Source organism: Schistocerca serialis, chromosome 1, assembly GCF_023864345.2.
Source record: "Schistocerca serialis cubense isolate TAMUIC-IGC-003099 chromosome 1, iqSchSeri2.2, whole genome shotgun sequence".
NCBI classification, from domain to species: Eukaryota; Metazoa; Arthropoda; class Insecta; order Orthoptera; family Acrididae; genus Schistocerca; species Schistocerca serialis.
In genome coordinates this window covers 1,201,795,651-1,201,811,177 of record NC_064638.1, presented here as the reverse complement: position 1 = coordinate 1,201,811,177, position 15,527 = coordinate 1,201,795,651, and positions in this window count along the sequence as shown.

Sequence of the window (15,527 nt, the reverse complement as noted above, 5' to 3'; positions counted from 1 at the left end):
GCTGCCCAACACAGCTATTGCCAAGATACCCACATTCAGCGAATTTATTTCGAATCATGAACAATACTCAAGAATCGGTAGAACATGTGTTTTGTAAGTTACTTGTTTCGTGGGTGAATTACATTGATTCTCACATTGAATATCAGTGTCATCTGCTTTTCCTACTGTCTGTTTTACATATGTCTTCTCTTTCTTGTGACAACAACTGGAATGTCTGTATCATGAAAGAATGTTATCTAGCTTGGATAATACACGGAAACGCCACAGAAAGTTGTACACCTGCCTAATATCGTGCAGGACCTCCGCGAGCATACAGAAGTGCCGCAACACGACGTCGCTTGGACTCGACTAACGTCTGAAGAAGTGTTGGAGGGAATTTGAATCCTGCACGGCTGTCCATAAATCCGTAACAGTACGAGGGGTTGGAGATCTCTTCTGAACAGCACGTTGCAAGGCATCCCTGATAATGTTCATGTCTGGGGAGTTTGGTGACCTGCGGAAGTGTTGAAACTCAGAAGAGTGTTTTAGAGTCATTCTGTAGCAATTCTGGAGGCGTGGGGTCCCGCATTCTCCTGCTGGAACTGCCCAAATCCGTAGGAATGCATAATGGATATGAATGGATGCAGGTGATTACACAGGTTGCTTACCTACGTGTCACCTGTCAGGGTCATATGTAGACGTATCAGGGATCCCATATCACTCCAACCGCACATGCCCCACACCATTACAAAGCCTCCACCAGCTTTAACAGTCCCCTGCTGATATGCAGCGTCCATGGATTCATGAGGTTGTCTCCATACCCATACTCGTCCATCCGCTCGATACAATTTGAAATGAGACTCGTCCGACCACGCAACATGTTTTCAGTCATCAACAGTCCAATGTCGGTGTTGACGGGCGTAGGCGAGGTGTAAAGCTTAGTGCCATGCAGTCATCAAGGGTACACGAGTGGGCCTTCGACTTGGAGAGCCCATATCGATGATGTTTCGTTGAATGGTTCGCACGCTGACACTTGCTGATGGTCCAGCACTGAAATCTGCAGCAATTTGCGGAAGGGTTACACTTCTGTCAGGTTGAACAATTCTCTTCAGTCATCGTTGGTCTTGTTCTTGCAGGATCTTTTTCCGCTTGCGGCGAAGTCGGAGATTTGATGTTTTACCGGATTCCTGATATTCTCGGTACACTCGTGAAATGGTCGTACGGGAAATCCCCACTTCGTCACTACCTCGGAGGTGCTGTGTCCCATCGCTCGTGCGCCGACTATAACACCACGTTCAGAGTCACTTATATCTTGATAACCTGCCATTGTAGCAGCAGCATCCAATCTAACAACTGCGCCAGACACTAGTCTTATATTGGTGTTGTCGACCGCAGCGCCGTATTCTGCTTGGCGCTTCTGTGTATAATACTACGAGACCCACGTCTTAACGACTAGTTAATATCAATTTGGAGCCTCTTAACATGGGATGAGAGATACAGAAGAACATAATAGGTATGTAGCAAATTGCGCTGGGAAGATAAATTTCGAAATGGGCTAATTCACATATACATATATAAATAACGGAAGGAGAATTTCTTTTACCTTTTTGCTTTATTATTGGTAAGAGCACATAAATTAAGAATGGTCCAAGCATGCACCCGCGTTACAACTCGAAATGTATTTCCGCAATAATATTCAAATGCATACGTCTCTAGTAATCGCGGCTAATTCTATATGGTGGAGCTCGTCACAAAAGCATGCAGTTTAAAAGCTGGTGAAAGCAAACTGTTCTCCTTGGTGTCGTCTTTGACTCAGTGAAGTAAGACTGAAATTCCGAAGTGGAAAAACACATCGTTGGTTCGCTACAGATCGTGACAGGCAATATCTTTAAATTATGTATTGAAAACTAGAAATTTTCTATGCTGGAGGCGTAAGAATAAAACTGAAATACTACACACCTTAGGTCGCTCCAGGTAGTTACTTCTAATTATTTTAAGGTGGTTCCTGTTTCTAGTGGCTTTTCGCCCATAGTATAATCGAACAGTAGGCTAGCGGATCTTCGCCTGTTTATGCGTACTAAGTTGCATTTATTTACGTTTGTCAGCTATAGCCTCACTTTGGCCGTTTTACACGATGAACGAACTTGTAATCGACTGACAACTAGTTGCGTGAATGGCGGCCGTCTATCGTGTGAACGGGCTCCCTACTGTATTGTGATCGTGTTATTCCCGACGCGCGATAAGTCTACGGATAAAGGAATAGGGCCAGTTCTAAATTCGGTACTAATGGCCTCACTGCGCATGCGCGAGCTAATAGCTGTCTGCTTTTGTCACGTCTCAGTTGAGTACTGTGTCTGCTATGTTGCTTTCTGGTGCACTTACCGTATGCTGAGTTTTGTTTCTGTTTACGGTCGTTTCGTTATTACAAGTAACTTTCTGAGCAAGTGAGTATAGTGCACTTTTCGTGAATATTTTCACGGAAGTTTTTAAATATTTGTAAGTTTCATAAATAATTAATGAGACGCTAATGTGAAATCACGACTTTTGCACTATTACGCTAGTAGCCGTACGCTGTGTTTACTTTTTTCATTTAAGCACGCTGCGACAAGATCTTGTACGAGTTTACAGTTCGGGCCTAGTACGCTTGGAGCGCTTCAGCAGACTATGATCTTTCTTGAACACTTTCGTTCATCGTGTAAAAAGGGCTTTACTCACTAACGTTGTCGACTAACTCAAGCCCTCCGTTGCCCACGCAGATGACATTCCTCATCCACGTTGTTTTCCCCCTCTATTTTGTCTGCGTGGGCTTGACTGAGTTCGCGCCGTTTTCAGTACTTTTCCGTTAACTCTCTCTTAGTGCCATCATTGGCTTTCAGTTACGTAACGTGGATTGTTTATGAAACATTATTGTAGCTCGCACGAGCACTACTGCTACAACCTGAAAGAAAACCGTGTATGTTACACTCATATTCAGAAAAACCCGAACACTTTGAACGACTAGAGGAAGGACGTTCATATTCACAGGACAATACATTGTTATGTTATTTAGAAATGATTAGCATTTCAGTCACGAAGTTTCAGCATGTGTCCTGTCGCCTAGTAGAAACAGGGTCCGCCATGGACCCTGAAAACTTGTGAGTGATGTCATCGACACGGATAAGGCACGAACGGCGTCCTGTGTTATAGCCATCCATGGTGCTTTCACCTGGTTCCAAAGGTCATCTGTGGTGGTTGGCGACGAGTCTGGTGATCTGGGGGTCAGGGCAGAAGACTGATGTCCTGTGACACCAAGAAAGCACGTGTCCATACGTCAACATGCGGTAGTGCATTGTCTTGCTGAAAAATGGCATTTGAGATGATGTGCAGAAAGGGTATGGCTGCGGGTCGCAGAATGTCGTTCACGTAGGTCACACTGGTGACAGTGCCCTGGACGTGCACCATCTGTGATTTTTGGTTGTACGCAACAGCACTCCACACAATAAGACCTTGAGTTGGCGCTGTCTCTTGTGCGAATGCAGTCACTGTGACGTCGCTCCCTCTGTCTGTGGCAAACCAAAATGCAGCCATCGTTATCACACAGAACCTGGATTTGCACTAAAGCACTATCTGATACCACTCCTATCCACAGTGACGTCATTCCATACAACATTGCCGTCTACCGTGTTTCTGCACATTCGTCAATGGTAGGAGGAGGACTGGACGACGCGGACCTAACCCATGCCGTAATAAATGGCAACGGACTTTCACCCATGATAGCGTACGGTGTGTGACACTGTTCCAATGTTGCGCCAGAGCCGAGGAGGATGCAGATCTGTCCTGCAATGCCATTCGGATGAGGTGTCGACCTTCTCGGGGGATGGTGTGGGTGGTGCGACCTGACCTATCTCGTCGTGTTCTACGGCCTTCCGTGAACCATTCTGCGCACATCCGTTGCACTGCTGAAACATTTCGTCCCACACGAGTAGCAGTTGCCCGGATGGATGCATCACAATTCTCTCATGCCAATAATGCGCCCTCTGTCAGACTCACTGATCTGACGCTACGGTTCATGCATACTTCTGCAAGGCGTCCTGTACGTCTGTTCAAGTCACAGAGGTCCATTACCTCCGGTTTACAGCGACAACGAGAGCAGCAGGCATATTTTACGGGTAGGTGTTGCTGCGCCGCGATATCGATGTTCACCTGGAACCCCTGGGCAGAAATGGTTCAAATGCTAATGATTTGTTCAGAACATAGTAATGTCCATGTCCTGCAAATATGAGCGTACTATCTCTAGTCGTTCAAGGTGTTCTGTTTTTGCTGAAATTGAGTGTACTTTACGGCTTTCCTAGATTAAATACGATATTCACGTACGTAATTTTAAGTGTCTCTGAACTAATTACTGTTGATTTGATTTTTATTGAGAATACCTGTTGTTGTTGTGGTCTTCAGTTCAGAGACTGGTTCGATGCAGCTCTCCATGCTACTCTATCCTGTGCAAGCTCTTCATCTCCCAGTGGGGCCGGCCGTCGTGGCCGAGCGGTTCTAGGCGCTTCAGTCCGGAACCGCGCGACTGCTACGGTCGCCGGTTCGAATCCTGCCTCGGGCATGGATGTGTGTGATGTCCTTAGGTTAGTTAGGTTTAAGTAGTTCTAAGTTCTAGGGGACTGATGACCTCAGATGTTAAGTCCCATAGTGCTCAGAGCCATTTGAACTATTTGAAGCCATCTCCCAGTACCTACTTCTTAGTGTATTAATCTCTCGGTCTACCTCTACTACTTTTACCCTCCACGCTGCCCTCCAGTACTAAACTGGTGATCCCTTGATGCTTCAGAACGTGTCCTACCAACCGGACCCTTCTTTTAGTCAGGTTCTGTCACAATTTACTCTTCTCCCCAATTCTATTCCGTATCTCCTCATTACTTACGTGATCTACCCATCAGACTTCAAGAAGAATATAATAATTCCAATCCCAAAGAAAACAGGTGTTGACAGATGTGAAAATTACCGAACTATCGGTTTAATAAGACACAGCTGCAAAATACTAACGCGAATTCTTTACAGACGAATGGAAAAACTGATAGAAGCCGACCTCGGGGAAGATCAGTTTGGATTCCGTAGAAATGTTGGAACACGTGAGGGAATACTGACCCTACGACTTATCTTACAAGAAAGATTAAGGAAAGGCAAACCTACGTTTCTAGCATTTGTAGACTTAGAGAAAGCTTTTGACAATGTTGACTGGAATACTCTTTCAAATTCTGAAGTTGGCAGGGGTAAAATACAGGGAGTGAAAGTCTATTTACAATTTGTACAGAAATCAGATGGCAGTTAAGAGTCGAGGGGCATGAAAGGGAAGCAGTAGTTGGGAATGGAGTGAGACAGGGTTGTAGCCTCTCCCCGATTTTATTCAATCTGTATATTGAGCAAGCAGCGAAGGAAACAAAAGAAAAGTTCGGAGTAGGTATTAAAATCCATGGAGAAGAAATTAAAACTTTGAGATTTGCCGATGACATTGTAATTCTGTTAGAGATAGCAAAGGACTTGGAAGAGCAGTTGAACGGAATGGACAGTGTCTTGAAAGGAGGGTATAAGATGAACATCAACAAAAGCAAAACGAGGATAATGGAATGTAGTCGAATTATGTCGGGTGATGCTGCGGGAATTAAATTAGGAAATGAGACACCTAAAGTAGTAAAGGAGTTTTTCTATTTGGGGAGCAAAATAACCGATGATGGTCGAAGTAGAGAGGATATAAAATGTAGACTGGCAATGGCAAGGAAAGCGTTTGTGAAGAAGAGAAATTTGTTAACATCGAGTATATATTTAAGTGTCAGGAAGTCGCTTCTGAAAGTATTTGTATGGAGTGTAGCCATTTATGGAAGTGAAACATGGACGATAACTAGTTTAGAGAATAGAAGCTTTCGAAATGTGGTGCTACAGAAGAATGCTGAAGATTAGATGGGTAGATCACATAAAATTTTCATTTCCGTTAACTATCTGAATAATTTCTTTAATCGCATGATATATTTCTTCAATCTCTTCATCATTTGCAGAGCTAGTTGGCATATAAACTTGTACTACTGTGGTAGGCGTGGACTCCCTGTCCATCTTGGCTACAATAATGCATTCACTATGCTATTCGTATTAGCTTACCCGTGCTCCTATTTTTTAATTCATTATTAAACTTACTCCTGCATTACCCTTATTTGATTTTGTATTTATAAGCCTGTATTCACCTGACCTGAAGTTTTGTTCCTCCTGCCACCGAACTTCACTAATTCCCACTATATCTACCCTTCACCTTTCCATTTCCCTTTTTAAATTTTCTAACCTACCTGTACGATTAAGGGCTCTGACATTCCACGCTCCGATACGTACAACGCCAGTTTTCTTTCCCCTTATAACGATGTCCTCCTGAGTAGTCCCGCCCGGAAATCCGAATGGGGGACTATTTTACCTCCGGAATATTTTACCCAAGAGGACGCCAACCAAATAGTAAAATTGCGTACCCTGGGGCGAAATTACGGCTGTAGTTTCCCCTTGCTTTCAGCCGTTCGCAACCCTAGCGCAGCAAGACCGTTTTGGTTAGTGTTACAAGGCGAGATCAGTCAATCATCCAGACTGTTGCTCCTGCAACTACTGAAAAGGCTGCTGCCCCTCTTCAGGAACCACACGTTTGTCTGGCCTCTCAACAGATACCCCTCCGTTGTGGTTGCACCTACGGTACGGCTATCTGTATCACTGGGACGCGAAACCCCCCCCCCACCAACGGCAACGTCCAGGGTTCACGTTTTACTTATGAAAAGTAAATGTTCTCCACACATGTAGCTTGTGGAATGAATGTCAAAGGTAAAAAAAATCTGGGGCAGAGTTTAGCAGACATCTTGACGTATGGCTGGAATGGTTGCATGGGCAGAATGATGAAGATGATGACAGTAATATTCCTGACTCAGAGAACGAGGATCGTTTACATGAAAGCTGTCATAATTTAGGAACAGAACAAGAAGTGTCAAACAGTGATGAATTTGAATCATAGGAAGAAGTGCTTCAAGGCGAGGTATTGCTTTTAGGAGAGGACGGAATAGTTAAATGGAGGAAAAGTAAACCCAAGAATAAAGCTCGTTTATCAAAGGGAGGAAAAGATATTACAGAGTTATTCTTCGATGAAAATATAATACCGGTTAATCAGTGAAGTTCGTGCTACGTTTTGCACGGAAAGGGATGCAGATCAGAACTTTTATTGCCAGAAAGAGATTTTCACTCTGCAGCGGAGTGTGCGCTGATATGAAACTTCCTGGCAGATTAAAACTGTGTGCCCGACGGAGACTCGAACTCGGGACCTTTGCCTTTCACGGGCAAGTGCTCTACCATCTTTTTTTTTTTTGTTTTTTTTTTTTCATGTAGTGGGCTGGTGGGGGCTCGGTGGGCAAAGTGGGCAGGGGTCGAAAACCCGAGGCCTGGCCACAGTGTCCTCCTCACCACCACCGAGCCTGTGGTGCTTAGGGAAATGGGAGACACAGGAATCAACAGTAGTGGAAGGCGTTGTTATTTATTTATTTGCATGTGCTTTTGTAATATTCACTAATATCATGATATTATCCATCTGAGCTACCGAAGCACGACTTACGCTCCGTCCTCACAGCTTTACTTCTGCCAGTACCTCGTCTCCTACCTTCCAAACTTTACAGAAGCTCTCTTGCGAACCTTGCAGAACTAGCACTCCTGAAAGAAAGGATACTGCGGAGACATGGCTTAGCCACAGCCTGGAGGATGTTTCCAGAATGATATTTCCACTCTGCAGCGGAGTGTGCGCTGATATGAAACTTCCTGGCAGATTAAAACTGTGTGCCGGACCGAGACTCCAACTCGTGACCTTTGCCTTTCGCGGGTAAGTGCTCTACCAACTGAGCTACCCAAGCACGACTCACGACCTGTTCTCACAGCTTTATTTCTACTAGTACCTCGACTCTTACCTTCCAAACTTCACAGAAGCTCTTCTGCTCTATGCTGTGGCTACTACTTATGCGCCGCGCAGGATTAGCCGAGCGGTCTAAAGCGCTGCAGCCGTGGACTGCGAGGCTGGTCCCGGCGGAGGTTCGAGTCCTCCCTCGGGCATGGGTGTGTGTGTTTGTCCTTAGGATAATTTAGGTTAAGTAGTGTGTAAGCTTAGGGACTGATGACCTTAGCAGTTAAGTCCCATAAGATTTCACACACATTTGAACATTACTACTTATGCGTGAGTAAAAACCGATTGCACTAGAGATGTCTCGTGTTTGATAGTATCCTTTATAGGATGTTTGATAGTATCCTTTATAGGAACGTTCGCACAGAGAATGACAAGTTGGTTCCTATATAGGGATACTGGGGCTGTTTGAAAAACTGCCAAAAATAATTATCACTCGGTGTATATTTTATTGTAATTGTGTGTTAAATGTTTTAGATTTAGATGTAAATAAAACAGTCCTAAATTTTTTTCTGAAACATTGTTCTAGGAAAACGGCACATCAGTTATATCAACAAAATTTGCTAAAAACAGTCTTCATCGGATAAATGTTTTATTGGCATTGGTAACCGGTTTCGATCTATTGTAATTAGACCATCTTCAGACCTTGTACTCCATGATGGTGACAGGAGCTGGGCGGGCTGAGTAGGCTGCTCTAGAGATATGTAATCGACTACTCAACAGCACCAGTTTTAATAAAATATGTTTTTAGCGTATTTTATTTCTAAAATTATTCATACACATCGTTCAAAGTGGCCAAGTACACCGTTTATGTTGTGGATGAGACCCGACGTCAGCGTGAATTACCACATCAAGAATTACCGCGCGAGTAACGGAGGGTTAATCATTAATAAACAGTAGTGGCACTGTAACACTTCCTTCGACTATTCTCGAAATTGCTTTTACATTTGACGATTTTGCTCCGTTAAGAAAGACGTATTGAGTTCTAGCTGCAAGGTAGTCCTGTTTCCAGTCACAAACCTTATAAAATAATGGAGAAGGACTGTTACAAGTGTCAGATCCACAAATTTCGGAGTTATTAGCCAGACTGCGATAATATTTTAACAGTTCTGCAACGCCGGTGTACATGTAACCGTTAACAACACAAGGGCCTTCAAGTTAATTGTACCAGTCAAAAATGATTCCCGCGTCCTTGAGAAAACATGCATATTCACCAACTTCCGGTGCCTAACGGCTGCAACTGTTTACGCTCCTTTCATAACCGTCGCCATCCCGGCGCCAACATGACGAGACACTGCAGTCGAACCAGTTAGCCGACTGCCCCTAGTGTATTCCGAAATTCTTCGTAAATTCCTCCGAGTTTCGAAAGCATAGCAACTAATGACCAGCGCCGCAAGCTTTACAGAATTTACCGTTCTCCACTCAACCATTGCGAAACCGCAAAGCTGCTCACACTGAGCTTCAGGTCACACTGAAATGCTACGATCTCGTTCGAATTTTCTCGCGTCCATGGATTTTAGGTTTCACTAGCGAGGTCATGTAAGCGACACATAGTTGAATGAAACTTTAATTTCCGTTGTATGCCTCACAGTCTTTACTGACATGCCATTATAAGACGCACAAATAATTTTGTACTCCAGTTAAAAAAAAAAAGAACAGTAACGACTCTACAATGCATGCTGTTTCACATCGTTTGAATCAAATACTGCTGTTGCCTCATTTGCAATACATTTTTATTTGGAAGCCTGTACAACTGTAAGTAGGCTGTTTAGGTTTTTTTGTTGGTAACGCTACGTAGTGGTCTGTACGAAAATCGCTGACTGCGCTGTGTGCAGTCTGTAACTGGTTGGACTCATTGTTTGAATATTCGCTAGTGTAGTGTTGGGCAGTTGGAGGTGAGCCGCCAGCAGTGGTGGGCGTGGAGAGGGAGATGCCAGAGTTTTGAGAGGTTACTATGAGCGGACGACCTGGACGTGTGTCCGTCAGAAAAAGGAAAGTTGCAAGACTGGTTGTTATATATATTTTATGACTTTTGAATACTATTAAGGTAAATACATTGTTTGTCCTCTATCAAAATCTTTCATTTGCTAACTATGCCTATCAGTAGTTAGTGCCTTCAGTAGTTAGAATCTTTTATTTAGTTGGCAGCATTGGCGCTCGCTATATTGCAGTAGTTCGAGTAACGAAGATTTTTGTGAGGTAAGTGATTCAAGAAAAGTATAGGTTATTGTTAATCAGGGCCACTCATTTATAGGGTTTATTGAAAGTCAGATTGCGTTGCGCTAAAAATATTGTGTGCCAATTTAGTGATGGTCAGAATAAGTAAAGAGAGAACTGTCTGAGTACGTTCAGTTTTGCTCAGCTGTTTGAACATCAAATAGCGTAAGAGTTTTTCCAGCACTGTCATTCTTTACATACAAAGGGGAAGTTTCACAACGGACGAAGTAATTTCAGTTGCAGAATAATTTCCCAATTAATTTATGTATAACTATTTTTAATCGGCATAATTTTTGTAATACAGAGTAAAATCTTCTCAGGTATTGTTGAAAGGAAAGTGCGAGTATTAGTTGAGGACCAATTGGATGAAAATCAGTGTGGGTTTAGGGCTCTTAGAGGTTGTCAGAACCAGATCTTTAGCTTACGGCAAATAATGGAGAAGTGTTATGAGTGGAACAGGGAATTGTATCTATGCTTTATAGATCTAGAAAAGGCATATGACCGGGTTCCTAGGAGGAAGTTATTGTCTGTTCTACGAGATTATGGAATAGGAGGCAAACTTTTGCAAGCAATTAAAGGTCTTTACATGGATAGTCAGGCAGCAGTTAGAGTTGACGGTAAAAGTAGTTTCAGGGGTAAGACAAGGCTGCAACCTGTCTCCACTGTTGTTCATATTATTTATGGATCATATGTTGAAAACAATAGACTGGCTGGGTGAGATTAAGATATGTGAACACAAAATAAGCAGTCTTGCATATGCGGATGACTTAGTTGTGATGGCAGATTCGATTGAAATTTTACAAAGTAATATTTCAGAGCTAGATCAGAAATGTAAGGACTATGGTGTGAAGATTAGCATCTCCAAAACGAAAGTAATGTCAGTGGGAAAGAAATATAAACGGATTGAATGCCAAATAGAAGGAACAAAGTTAGAACAGGCGAACGGTTTCAAGTACTTAGGATGCATATTCTCACAGGATGGCAACATAGTGAAAGAACTGGAAGCGAGGTGTAGCAAAGCTAATGCAGTGAGCGCTCAGCTACGATCTACTCTCTTCTGCAAGAGGGAAGTCAGCACCAAGACTTAAGTTATCTGTGCACCGTTCAATCTTTCGACCAACTTTGTTGTATGGGAACGAAAGCTGGGTGGATTCAGGTTACCTTATCAACAAGGTTGAGGTTACGGATATGAAAGTAGCTAGGATGATTGCAGGTACTAGTAGATGGGAACAATGGCAGGAGAGTGTCCACAACGAGGAAACCAAAGAAAAACTGGGAATGAATTCTATAGATGTAGCAGTCAGGGCGAACAGACTTAGATGGTGGGGTCATGTTACATGCATGGGAGAAGCAAGGTTACCCAAGAGACTCATGGGTTCAGCAGTAGAGGGTAGGAGGAGTCGGGGCAGACCAAGGAGAAGGTACCTAGATTCGGTTAAGAATGATTTTGAAGTAGTAGGTTTAACATCAGAAGAGGCACCAATATTAGCACTGAATAGGGGATCATGGAGGAATTTTATAAGGGGGCTATGCTCCAACCTGAACGCTGAAAGGCATAATCAGTCTTAAATGATGATGATGAGTCACTTCTATGTTTCTTGTTAAGTGCCAGATACAAGTCATAATTTTGTATAAAAATCTACATCTATACTCTGCAAATCACTGTAAAGTGCATGGTAGAGGGAACTTCAAGTTGAACCAGTTTGACGCTGCAGACTGTTAACGAATTTCTGAGCACACCTGAAAGGTTCTCAGATTTGTGATGTCGCTCGAGCACTTCTGAAGTAATGAAACCCACTGCGTTGTCCTCGACGGCGAATGTTCATCGGAGGTGAGGATATCGTCACCAGCGCCCTGGGGAAGTGCGATAGGACTGTTCTTGTTCTCTGTGCACATAAATGATCTGACGGATAGGGTGAGAAGCATTGATGCTGATGACGCTGTAATATACGGGAAAGTATCGTCGTTGAGTGACTGTAGAAGGCAGAATTTCTATTTGGTTGTTAGGAATGCCAGGTTTCCCTAAATGTAGAAAAATGTATGTTAAGGCGGATGAGCATGAAAAACAATCGTGTAATGTTCGAATATAGTACTAGTGGTGCGCTGCTTCACACGGTCAGTTCCGTTAAAAATCTAGGCGTAACGCTGCGAACCGACATGAAATCGAACGAGCCTATAAGGACTGTAGTAGGAAAGACGAATGGTCGACTTCGGTGTGTTGTGAGAATTGGAGGAAAGGGTAGATCTATTTACAAAGAATACTCCATACAGATCAGTACCACTCGAGTGTTTGGGATCCCCAGCAAGTGGGATTAAAGAAATACATCGAAAGAATTCAGAAGCGTGCTATTTGATTTGTTAACGGTAGGTTCGATCAACACGCAAGTATTGCGGAGATGCTTCGGGAACCCAAATGGGAATCCCTGGAGGGAAAGCGACGTTCTTTTCGTGAAGCACTGTTGAGAAAATTTACAGAATCGACATGTGCAGCTGATTGCAGAACGAGTCTATTGTCACCAACGTACATCTACATTTCCGGGTAAGGACCTCGAAGACAAGATAGAGAAATTAAGATTCGTACGGAGGCATATAACAGTTGTTTTTCCCTCGCTCCACTTTCAAGTGGAACAAGATGGACTAGCAGCAACACAACGCACAATTCGTTGCTTATGTATGTAGATGTAGCTGTGTGGAGTTGTAGTATGTTCCTAGTTTCTCCATTTAATACCGGTTCTCTGTGGGATATGGGCGTCTATTTTCGAGCATCTTCCAAATCAAGTTTTTCAACTTTTCTTTGACATTCCCCCTCACTGAGAAAGACCTATGACCATTCGTGCTGCCCAGCTTTGTACAGTTCAGTATCCTATTCGTTACGAGTTCCAAACACTTGAGCAGTATTCTAAGACAGGATGCAGAAGTGATTTGCTTACGTGTCGTGCATGTGTATCATAACAAACACTGAATCGTGTTCCACACGGAAGGACTCCGGATCACGACTAATCCAAAACAATGTTATACGTATCTCCTAATATTTTTGTTAAATAGAATGTAAAATTATTACAAAAGTGATGTGATTGTCAGAACTTCTTTACGCGCCCTGCATATTCGGCGAGAGTAACCCAAAATATAGAAACAAAGACAGCGGAAGAACCACCCAGATTACTACTGAGTTATTGGGCGGGTTTTTCTCTCGCACCTTTTCTGACGGAACAGCTGCACGAAAAACTGGTTGATTTCTCTCTCCCCCCCCCTCCCACTTTTTCCTCGACTCCTCCAGTACTGGTCAGTTACATAACTTGTAGCAGAAATTAAATAGTGTTCAGTTTTACAGTTTGTCAAGAAATTTAATCGCTTCGGCTATCCGAGCACGCTTCACGGACAGACCCAACTTAGTATATGTCGCAGTGCTACCCATACAGCTCGCACAGTTATGTGATTCCCGCACAGGGAAAGATATATTTACTCTTCTCGCCAGATCGCCTTCGATTCGGCATGAAATAGATTAGCACAGTTTCTGCATCATTTGACTGTATCTGTAATGGCTGATGCAACGTTTCTTCGGTTATGCATGCATTAAATCCGGGTTCGATTCTTGTCCGACACAAATTTTCGTTAATTTCCCCTAAATTGTACAGCTATGGTGGTACCATGTCCGCGATTTGCGATTACATTTCATGATTTAACGCGGCTATAACTTGTCAGCAGTGTCGATTAGATTGTGTGTGCAGACGTGTCCGAAGGAACATTGCATCGAATTTTAAAGACACTGTAAAATACAGATTCTACACTAATATATTTATAATTTGTACCACAACTCCACTCTTAAATTACGTTATGGAGTCAGCATTGACCTTCTGTTGTGTAGCTATATGTTTATCCTGTAATCTGTTTCACCCATTGTCAATATTACCCAGTGAAAAACTCCATATTTAACCTGTAGTCTATTACATATTGTGCTATCAGCGTCTTTTGTATTCTCTTTCTGATACATAAGAGGTGATGAAAAAATTTCCGTCTCAATGTGTTGCTGCTGCGTATATACAATCCGGGGCGACTCCGACGTGGGTATACTTATGCAGTGACATGTAAACAAGGGGGTAGCGTGGCGTTTCAACGGAAACTTTTTGACCACCCCTTATATTACATGTTATTGATTTTGTTTCGAATTCCCCGTTAATATGTTCCATACTTCTAGATTATTTGTTTTATAGTACGTCAAAAGACATTAATAACATCTCTGAAACAGAAAAATTAGAAAACTGTCTTGCAACCCGAAATCTAGCACACGAGCTTTTGGCCTCCATGTATCTTTGTTGTTTTCTTTCTCCTTCATTCTCGGATCTCTATTTTTCTAAGGTCATCCAAAACCTGTTGTTGTGGTCTTCAGTCCTGAGACTGGTTTGATGCAGCTCTCCATGCAACTCTATCCTGTGCAAGCTTCTTCATCTCCCAGTACCTACTGCAACCTACATCCTTCTGAATCTGCTTAGTGTATTCACGATTTTTACCCTCCACACTGCCCTCCAATACTAAATTGGTGATCCCTTGATGCCTCAGAACATGTTCTACCAATCGATCCCTTCTACTGGTCAAGTTGTGCCACAAGCTTCTCTTCTCCCCAATCCTATTCAATACTTCCTCATTAGTTATGTGATCTACCCATCTAATCTTCAGCATTCTTCTGTAGCACCACATTTCGAAAGCTTCTATTCTCTTCTTGTCCAAACTATTTACCGTCCATGTTTCACTTCCATACATGGCTACACTCCATACAAATACTTTCAGAAATGACTTCCTGACACTTAAATCTATACTCGAAGTTAACAAATTTCTCTTCTTCAGAAACGCTTTCCTTGCCATTGCCAGTCTACATTTTATATCCTCTCTACTTCGACCATCATCAGTTATTTTGCTCCCGAAATAGCAAAACTCCTTTACTATTTTAAGTGTCTCATTTCCTAATCTAATACCCTTAACATCACCCTACTTAATTCGACTACATTCCAGTATACTCGTTTTGCTTTTGTTGATGTTCATCTTATATCCTCCCTTCAAGACACTGTCCATTCCGTTCAACTGCTCTTCCAAGTCCTTTGCTGTCTCTGACAGAATTACAATGTCATCGGCTAACCTCAAAGTTTTTATTTCTTCTCCATAGATTTTAATACCTACTCCGAATTTTTCTTTTGTTTCCTTTACTGCTTGCTCAATATACAGATTGAGCAACATCGGGGAGAGGCTACAACCCTGTCTTACTCCCTTCCCAACCACTGCTTCCCTTTCATGTCCCTCGACTCTTATAACTGCCATCTGGTTTCTGTACAAATTGTAAATAGCCTTTCGCTCCCTGTATTTTACCCCTGCCACCTTTAGAATTTGAAAGAGA